Below are 11,075 nucleotides of genomic sequence, written 5' to 3'. Positions count from 1 at the left end.
AATACACAGTTTCACGTATATGAGTTAATACAAGTGCTGATAATATGGTTATCACTTTTCATTTGAATCCTCACCTTTAGGTCCATCCTGAAAAACCTAGAGGGCTTAGCATAATACAGGCCTTCAGATCCTAATATTTCAGAATCCCCCTGGGAAGAAGCAGCTTCTGAGGCAGATTCCTTTTCAGATAGCCCACGCTATTTGCTGTTTCCTACGGGCTTGCTTGGTGTTCTCCTCTCGGTTTGCAAGAACACCACCTCACCATTCAGAGGCACTTCAGCCTCATGTATAATCAGTGGACAGAAATAGGTGCCCTACTGACGTCCTCAAAACCTCATTGCAGGAGCTAGGAGCCACCTGTTTTCATCCATCACCTGCAGTGATATAGTCTTCATATATTTGGAACGTGCAGAGAACTGAATCTTCTGACCCTCTGGGGCCTGGAAATCACTTTTTGGGTACTTCAGTGACTGAACTGCATACTTGAACTGGGCTGCCATAATACACTCCTATGTCCCTAATAATGTTTTTGCATTCTACAACTCTTTGTATAAACTTCCTGCAAAATACAGTTCAGACCTTTTTTTAATCCACCTTCAAAGAAATCCAGCATTTCAACTACCTCTGGTTTTACACCTCTGAATAAGTGGGCAGATACAAGCACAGCAGAGAATTGTAGTCTCCCTTATTTTCTCCAGGTAATCATAGGTCGTACCCTAGACTGTTGTAGGGAACATGTGTGTAACAACCAGGAAACTCCTCCATCTTTGGCTCCTTATGCTACTCATCAAGGATCTGTTAGACATGGAATATCAATAACCTAGTCAGGGGTGAGTTGTGCAACACCCTCACAGTAAGCAACTAAAGCAACAACAGGCAATTAAAGCAACTGTGATCTTAACAGCTTTTGGGAAATCAAAGACAGGATTACTCAGAAAGCAAGTTTCCCTGAAATTGTCTCAAATGCCCAAGATCTCATAGTACTATGTGACAATAGAGTTCCATTTGGTCAGATAGCATTTATGGTCAGGTGAGTGAAGCAATCTGTTCAGGAATAACTCACTTTCTTATGTACAACTATATACACTGTCAGAGCCATGAACTGATTCATTTTGGTTAAATGGGAATATTTTACCAGGTTTCAGGTAAAAAAAAAGCACCAGGGCAAACTCAATATTCCTGTTCAAAAAAGAGGGTATATTGCTGGCCTCCAGACCAAAGGTGAGACCGGAACTGTTTCCCTGTCATAGACACCGCTTCACTAGCACCAAGGGGTGCATCGCTTAACATCCTTAGCTTCAAAAATTCGAACGGTGCAGTAAATACTGGCTAAATTTGTGCTCCAGACACTTTGAAACACAGCAACAACACAATAAAGCTGTGTTCAGTACAGGACAAAGGTAAATATAGTAAACACTGACAACCCAGCTTTGCTAAAACACTGGAGTCTAGTAAGTACTGAAGCCTTCAGGCAGCATCTTCCAGATTCAGTGCCAAATCAGAGAAAGGTCCCACAGCTGGGTGCATGTGTAAAAAAAAAAATTTACAATGCTTCTAACAGTCTGATAGAATATTTTGATTGATTATCATATAAAATGTTAGGACGAAAACTATTAAAACAGGAAAAAGAACAGTTTCCTATACTCAAACTGGACGGTTTCCAGCCACAAAGAAGCTTTTTCCGTTTCACTTGAACCAAGCAACGTATAGGTATTAGCGACAAAATGTGAACTCTAGCAGAAAAGGGCCTGCAAGGTGTGCTAAACATTCACTTCTCTCACCATGAAGTCAGATGCTGAATTTTGTCTTCTTTCATCAGCAGCAATACAGCCAACTTTTTTTGACCTGTTGGAGACAAAACGCAACGAAGTTGACACGGAACCATTTGAAATCAGGAGCGGATCACCCCAAATGTCCAAGTCCATCGTGCTTGCTACAAAATGATTTACAGCATTTCAGCCTCAGTTGCAGCTGGAACAGCTTTCTCTCTCTATGAGCAGAAACTAGAAATTGCTTGTTTTAGCCCAGATTCCTCTCTTAAAAGCTAAAAATAATTCCCTGCAAACCTGTCTGGGGAGAAAAACAGCAAAGGATAATGAAATGGGGAGAACTTCAGTGTTTTAAATGTTGTCACCGAGTGATTGGGGAGGGAAACAGGAAACAGGCATTTTTAAGCTTCTCTAAATACACCATTCAACATGGGGGAAGGAAGACCTGCAGTGTTTGTGCTCCCATGTCCTATGTGCTGAGGTTTCGCCTGAGCAATGGAAATTATTCCTTCTGTAATCTTCTTTGAGTCTACATTCTGGCTTTCCTAGCCTTTGATATTTGGAGGTCTATGCTGGTCACCACAGCTGTCTCAACGTGAGTTTTTAAATGCATCTAATGCAAAAATCTCCAGGGAAACGGCATTAAAAAACAATAGTTACATCTGTCCCTGAAAGGAACAATGAAAAAAAACTTCTCTGTTTGCTCTGGTAAATCAACCAGTGCGTTCACATTGGCAAATAGTTACGTTGAAGCTGGTGATCAGAAGATAAGGGAGAAAGAATGAAAGATGTCACCTTCCCGCCCTCAGTTTGGAGGGGAGACATGAATGACCACTTTTTCAGCTACGGATTAGAAGGCAGCGAACCAAGAAAATAGTAACAGTATTCTCAAACACCTGTTTAAATATCATGTGAATGCTCTCCTTATTCCTGGATGAAAAAATACTTTGCTCATGACAACTCTTGTGCAAGGAGATTGCCCGCAGAATGCTGATATGAAAATGAATTCACCAGAACGATCACTGCTGGTTGGGGAAGAAATACACTCCATGATGGATTATACGCAAACACAGTGTTCCTGCAGCAATGCTCACATTGATACGTGTTTGTACAAAGGTCCAAGTCCTGAGGGTCTCACTCAAGCCATCATGAAAAGTTTCAGGTCACCAATGAAAGAGCAGGAACAATCCCATGGGATGTAGACAGCCAACACGCCGTATATTGCAAGAATTACTAGTCACTAGGGACTGAAACAAGTCACAGGAAATAGTGAGAATTCTAGCATCTGACTAAAACTGTCCAGAACTAACCGAATAATGAATATATTCATAAAAATCCAAGTCTTCCAATGATAATTCACAGGAGTCAGTAAATGTATGGAGTTAATTGTTTGCCTTGAACAGTTGCGTCATCTTTGCTAAGATAGGCAAACTTGATACGCCACATATCAAGTACAGGCTGGCGTGAAGTTACTCTAATAAAAGCAAGTAGACAAATTCACACGCACACAAAGACAAGAGGGAACCAAATCACAAGAAGGAACACATTAAAACATGTTTCTGAAATAATTTCTTTACTTCTGTTTTGCGGATCCCTCATATATTATCTTTTAATGGAAAGAAATCATGTAAGTACTAATACAGATTTACTGTTAGCATGTGCCTTACTGCGTCAAGACCATCATCCCTATATAAACTATCAGTTTATATAAACTATCAGTTTATAAACTATCAGTTACAGCACAATCCTCTGGGCTTTTTTTCTGGGGCATGATTATTCTCTGAAATTCACTGTAATTAGGAACACAAAATATGATGTTCCTAGCACCTGACATATGGAACAAAATGTTGAATATTTTGAATTTTTCAGTTAAAATCACGTTATATTTACATTTATCCTGACTATGAAGAATTGAGTTGAATGTCAGACAAGTTTTTACGGATCTACTGTTAGTGTTAGGGTGTCCTTTAAAAGCATTCAGCTCAGCTGCATCCAAGGCTCAAAGAGATTTTAATCTTAGTGAGGTAAAATCCTAATCAGAAACCATAAGTATAAGTAATTTGTTGTTGATGTTGTTTTTGTTGTTGTTGTTGTTGTGGTTATCATCATCATCATCATGCAAAATTTTGCCCCATCTTCAGAAAGCATGTTTGTTAGACAGCTCTCCTCACTGGTCACATCTATCCATAGATATAACCTTACCAAAACCCGATGAAAGGCAGGGGTGCAAGTTGACAGCAGAAAGCCCATGAAACTATTTCTGAAGTTCATGCAGTATGAGGAACTGTACTTTGCATTTTCTTTTTCCACGTGCCTCATCACACTGACGAGCCTCATAACAACATCATTTTTAAGGCAACCCGCTTATGTAGATGCCTATTTTAAACATTGTTGGACAAAGCTACTTATCATAGTCATCAGGAGGTGGCAGGAAGCAGTAGCCCTGTGCACAGCATAACTGTTGACACAAGGCAAGAGGCCTTTCTTGATTAGGCACTGATTAGATCTTTGTGTGTTAAATGATCTTTACTGGGCAGTGGTCACTGACATCCTCCCTGTGAACCATTACACTCCCCAGGTCACCACAGCAGCATTTAACCAAAGGAATAGGAAACACTCAGACACTAGCCCTGCCAGTGCCTTTGAACAATATCACTTGTACTTCTGCCTGGAGAAAACATCCAAATGCATCCCTCTAGGAAGAGTTTTCAGCATTAACAATACATATTTATATATACTGCTAAAGATTGCACATTAAATCCTGCCATGAGAGGGGAGAGAAGTGAACCTAGCTACAAGGAGCTACTGCCAAGTGGGAGCAACCATCCTGGAGTGTGCGGAGCAGTTTGAACCAAGCCAGCTGACTTTGCTCTGAAACTACTGCCGAATGCTCATGTGTCCATCCCAGTGACTGTGCTGCGGCCACTGCAATTTCCAGCAAAGGGCAGTAACAGAGAGCAGAGGGAGAGTAACTTTTCAAATGCCGAAGCCCTTTTCCTCAATGTCTATCAGTGTATGCATGGTTACTGAAGGCAGCCAGCCAATACCCTTTAACTTGCAGTGTAAGAGTTGAGACAAGCCAGTATTAAAACCATTTGACTAATATCTCCTCTCTGAGCTAATCTGTTTATTCTAACCGACAAAACTGCATTCACTTGTATTTGATTCTCTGTGTGAGAGAGGAAAATTTCTCTTTGCAGGTCTGGCAAGGTCAAACACCTCTGCATTCAATAATACACGATGTGCATGACAGAAATGAATATTTTTAAATATGCACATTGCTGTTTCCTGATTGCTTATGCCTGTGTAAAGAGTGCGACAAGTTCTTGAGTTTCTGCAGGGCATGACATAGTAATCCTCAAAACTGCTACAAACTAGCTGAGGTGAAATTTCTGCCATAGCCACTCCTGAAGTGATTGAATAAAAGCTGAGTACGCTTACACATCATACACACTCTGTGCTGTTCTATACCATGTTGCAGAGAGCATGGTCTTTTAACCTCTTTTTGCTGTTCGTCAAACCTTTTGATTCATGTTTCAAGGAAGATGCTACATGCTGCTGGGTCACGTGTGGAGGGATGATTTCACATAATTCCCAACAGCGACATCATCACAACATCTGAGGCAGTCAGTACAGATAGGATGGAAGAAACAAAGTTCACTTTAAAATGACACATTTCACAGATCAGATGCTAGAAGGAGGGGAAAAATAAGCAGTTCAGAGAAGATTGGTTTTATTCTATCCATGTGATTATAATTGAGGAAATGTCAGGCCAGTCTCTAACCTAACAAGTCATTGAACTGGGAGGGAGCAGGTGGATCCAGCACGACTCTCTAGGGAAAAGATGGGGGATGAATTCTTGTCTGATTGTTTTCAATTTCTGTCAAGCAAAAAAAAAATCTGTAGACAGGATTTATATAGGTGGAACAATATGGAACAATATTAAAATGGACATATGATGATCCATAAGTTCAAAATTTCTATTATAATTTTAAGATTAAAAACACACACGTCTCTACTGTAATAAGCAGTGAGAAAGGTAACAGAGCATGAAGCAATTACATCCAAGCGCACTAAAATCCTGCCTTTGCCTTGACTGGGAAAATGGCAGCATTGTATTGGCTGAAAAAGGTATTGCAAATGGCATTAGATTGCTAAGGAACAGGGTCTAAGCTAATCACAGCACGCATACACTTGGGGAAAATTATTCAAACCTGAAGCTGGATCATCCCGTTGGTCCAACAGGAGAAGATTGACCACTGAGACCTTCTATGACCTGTGTGATAGGGTAAGTTTGGATAGGATACTAATAGCCACATAGCTAGGCCAGCAGAAGAAGGGCTCCCCCAGCAATTTACCCCTCTGAATGCTTACTCAGGGTCACAGGCCAGTTTTGCAGCCCACACTGCTGGGACTGTACACTGCTATCAGTGCCTGGAGGAGGTGAACCTACATACATTGCAGACACACTGTGGAGCGCAGACAGCCCTGCAACCAAGCTTACCCTCAGCAACAGCATCGGTTCAGTCAGCTCTCAGCTACCAGTTAGCAGGTTATCTCTTCTGCAGACAACAGATGTCACAGGGTAGAAATATCAAAGCTGGATCTACACAGGGAAGTATATCTACAGCTTCACTTGCATGGAAAATGGATCTGAGGTTGGCCCCAAGGACAAGCAGTACCATACAGCTCATGGCCATATGGACAGATCGCTTCCACCCCAGAGTGAGATGGCCTTGTCTGCATTGCCTTCTGGGAACAGTGGCCAGCCCATGCTCTCCAAACTGTGCCAGTCCGCTCAGGTACAGGGGAAAATCATGCCAAGAAATGGATGAACAATTAACAGTATGGAAAGTTAAGGGCCACTGCTTGAGTCCACACTCTAGCTGTGTTTTGTTTAGTATCATTGAGGTACCTAGGACAGACTTTTTAACTCAAACAGGCCTTCATTCCTGCTGAGCTAGCTGGAAGCAGTACATCTGCAGCCAGAGCCCAGCACCAGGAGCCAGCGAGCCTGCAAGCGCTCCATACCTCTGCCCCGTGCTCCTTGGTCCTCGCTGCACCAAGAGGGCACACTAGCTCAGTCTCGAGGCCTCCGCTCCCATGAGACGGGGCTTGTGGACACTCGCCTGGCAACACAAAGAAGCTGGGGAGTCCTCTTGGAATGAGCGCCCCAGGCAACATGATGCAGAAATTTTCAAGCTGGCTTTAGGCAGAGCCATCCCGAGACACCCTAATACCTGTATTATCCAGGTCTTCCTGTCCCATTTTCTCTTGGATAACCAAAGCCTAGCAGGATATATACTATAACGGTACAGAAACAAGCAAAAGCTTAGGAAACAGATTGCTATCCAGAAAAGCATTCATTATGGCACATATAACATTTTAATTTGCACTTTCAGCTTCCATTGTACAACTTTTATTTGGTGCAGTTTCTTTGTCCTTCACTTGCACATTAAATGTTTCAGGGCATTATCCTGAAGCTTTTATGCCTTCATTTATTTTCCTGAGGCAAGGTGCAGTATACATGTACCTGTAGAACTAAGATCTAAGTGACCATTTCCATCTCCTTGCTTGTAATGTTTTGATCATCTCTTTGTCCTTTTGCCTCATTCTCCTGGCAAAACCTTTCAAAGCCAAAGGAAATGAAGCAATACTTCCCTCTACTGGAAGACTCGGGAATTCTAGAAATCAATTTGAAGTGCTAAATTTTTCTGAGCTACTTTTGCTGAATTGAGAAGACAGATCACAGCAGCAGGGGAAGAAGAAGAAAGAGGGGAATTAGACTTTTTTGTTTGATTGTTATCCATGGATAGTAGCTTTGGAGAGCTCCTGTGTAACTCATCCTTTTTTCCTCCAAATTTTAGTCAGTGTCATGTTTATGATGTTCATTATTAACACAGTTCTGAAAACTCTCATGCCACTCAGGCCTTATGCCCAGATTTTTAAAGTCTCACTGTGCACGCAGTTTTCTAAATCTGTTGCATGGTTATTATACAGATTTTCTCAAGCTACTATTGCATGGTTTCTTCTACGCCTCCTGTGAAAGGTTTGGAAAAAATCAAACAGCACCAGCACACATCTTTGAAGTTTCCATTGGGGAGTGAATCAATGGCTGGCAGGGGAAGGCTCCAGTGGATATGGAAAACTTCAGTTGTGGTTTATAGATCTTGTTGAGAAGGTTGTTCCACAGGACTGGAAAAGGTGATTCCCACTGTAGCTATGGGAGCCCTGAGATTTCTAGCTTTCTTTATAAATCAAGATCATATAAAGCAAGGTCAAGCATTCCACACCAGCTGTCCTACTCCTGATTTCCAGGCATCATCTATTGGCAGCTGTCCATAAGCTTTTCTATAGATAGAGGGATTTCTACTGCTTGGAAAGGCCAACAAGGAAATCTGATAACAGAGGAAACTTATACTAATTCCCAGATTACTTACACTGAGTATTCCCAGTTTTGTCTCTCTTGATCCTGTCAGGTTGTCTCCCAATCTCTCATAGGGTTCTGCGGAATAACTATATTACCTTGCATACCTTCTGATTATGCATAACTTACTGCTATGATCAAGTTAGGACCACAAAAGTAAATCAGATCAACTGGATTAACATCTACAAATATATTTTCATATAAAGTCTGAAGTGTCCTGGATTGCTCTTTAACTGGTGAGGTATCAGTATCTAACACCTCTTTAACTGGTGAGGTAACAGATGAGGTATTTTAGTCAATAGTAAATGTTACCATCTCTGGGCTGAAACACAGAACTAAGCAATAGCAAAACTACAGGCAGGAAAACAGCCAGAAAATAGCTTTTTCAATAGAAAACCAAAAGAATTTTAGGTAAGGACTCTGTGGTTAGATCCTGAGACCTTCTTTGGTACACATCCAGTTCTTACTGAAGGAAAGCTTGTACTGATTCAGTAATAACTCCCAAGGACAACGGCTCTAAACCAATGCTCACATTTTGCTAGGGCTCTGGAATTAACACCTGCTACTTTGGAAAAAGCACCATGGAATCCCTCAGAGGCTAAAAGAGGTCAGATTGCCCTCCTTTGCATTGCAAGGTCCCCTGAAGTCACTGGGTTAGCAAGCTGGCTAAAAAACTGAAAGGCGATAGCACAACTTTATTCATGGCTTTGACATAGTCGGCTGAGGACTCTTTTTCCCCTTTTTGCTCAGTTAAGACTGTTCATCTTTTTCGCAATGGATCTCAGATACTGCGTTTCTTTCCCACATCCAGCAATGTATTTGCCTGAAGTCTGAGAAGGAAGGAAAATGTACTGTTGCTAAAAATGACCATACCATACCATCACTTCAGGCAGGTCATGAGCTGATCTTTACGCCAGCAGTTAAGCAGTCATGCTCAGCTAGCTCTGTTCAATGAAATCAGGTTGCATGTATGAGTAACTGCTTACTCAGTCTCATACAGAATTCAAAATCTGGTCATTTAAAGTCAGAATCAGATATGAGAATACCATAGTAGATCACAAGGCCTAAATCACATTGTAAGAAAGGACTTTGTGTTCTCAGTTATTCAGAGCAGTGGGACCTCGAGTCTTGGCATCTCGTATCAAGCATAAAAAGGGACTTTTTTGTAAGAAAACAGCACACCAACCTCCCAGAAACAGCATAGCTGAAAGAATAGAGCTGGAAAGATTTCCTTTTAGGGTAAATCTCTCAGCCATTCACTGATTTATTATGAACATTCTTACTGCTGTTGTGCTAAAAGGCTCCAGCTAGCTTGGGTTCCACTGGGCTAAAGTGACTGATGACTTCATCTACAGCTCAGGGCTCAAATTCAGTCTGTAACCCAAAGCTCTAGATCATCAATACTGCACCCAGCTGAGAGATAACAGACTGATCCCTAAACTGGGAAACTGAGGCAGAGGATGAGATGTTCCCAGGTGAGGTCTGCCTTGTAGGCAGCACTGCTAGCTCAACACCTTTGGCTCTGAACTTGGGATATAACTTGAGGAAAATAGCCAAAAGCCTCAGTCTCTGCAGATTTTCAGGTCTGATTCTTCAGAGCTATATGCCTTGCTTCTGAATACAAGGCATTTGCAGAATGGGGGAAAGACTTCAACCAGCATCAAGACATGAGTATATCACGAACTGCTTCTAAAAAGTCTGATAATAAAAACCGACAGTATCTGTACCATTGCTCTCAGCGTGACTTTGCTAATTGTCAGTAACGAAGTTGTACATTCAACTATTGCAACATATGGGACTTTTTTTAAAATGGTAACCTTTGTCCTCCATATTGAGTCTGTTGAATCATTAACCACAGATGCCCGAACTGACACATCCCCCGAACGGCAGTCTTTCTGACTGACAGGAAGAAAGCTGTGCATCCCCTCCACAGCCTCATCGATGACTAACCCACCTGATTTGACTACGTTTTCCCTGCCAGAGGCACAATTTGAAACGACAAAGTCCCCAGGCTGATTCTATCTGGCCACTGGATCTCTCTGACCAAATGTACCTAGCAGGGTTTCAGTGGACAGTGTGCTCCTACTACCTCCAAAGTCCTGTCATCGCTGTTGAACCATGGAGTTGTGTTGCACGTTGGCAGGGACCAGCTTTGCAGAAAGCCACCTGAGCTTGCACCGTACGCCATTGAACTTGTACTTGGCTGGGTGCAAATTTACAAGGCTAAAGGTGATGTGAGGTAGCTGGGGATTATTCTTTCAGTCTGGACAGCAGTGAAAACTTGGGCTTACAGCAACTAAGAGCTGCTAAATAAGGCTTTTTTTGTTCTTGTGCTTGAAACCAAAGATGTAGGACCCCAATACATCAAACGGAAGCTGCAGCATCTGGGGGTTAGTTAGCCCCAGGGGTGTGTGTCAGGGGTACCAAATTTCAGCCTTTGGGGTACTGTAGGGTGGCATGAAACAGCCACAGAGACACTGAATCCTAGACGGTTCCGTTTTGTAATTCTGCCTCTGCATAACCAGGACTGATGACTTTGTTGTCAGAACAGGATTTTGTAGATATATACAAACATTAATCATGTTTAAAAAAAGAATCAAAGAAAGCAAAGATCAAGCAAACAGCATGTGGTACACTTGTCTGTGAAATCCTAAGTTCAGCAATTTAAGACCTGTGTCCCTTTAGTGCCATCCATTTTTGGTTTTGTGGCTCCCAGGCCATGGAAAGTTGGCCACTCCAGGAGTGTGCTCTTGCCATAGTGTCCAAACAGCACTGACTGCTTGGCTTTGACTGCCAAGACAGCCCCCTTAGATTTTACATGCCCTGCTTGTGAATCATTAGACTTCCCAACACAAGGGAGGCTCAGAACAGGCTTTGAA

This window comes from Struthio camelus, chromosome 1, assembly GCF_040807025.1.
Source record: "Struthio camelus isolate bStrCam1 chromosome 1, bStrCam1.hap1, whole genome shotgun sequence".
Lineage (NCBI taxonomy): Eukaryota > Metazoa > Chordata > Aves > Struthioniformes > Struthionidae > Struthio > Struthio camelus.
Note: the sequence above shows the minus strand (reverse complement) of the source record.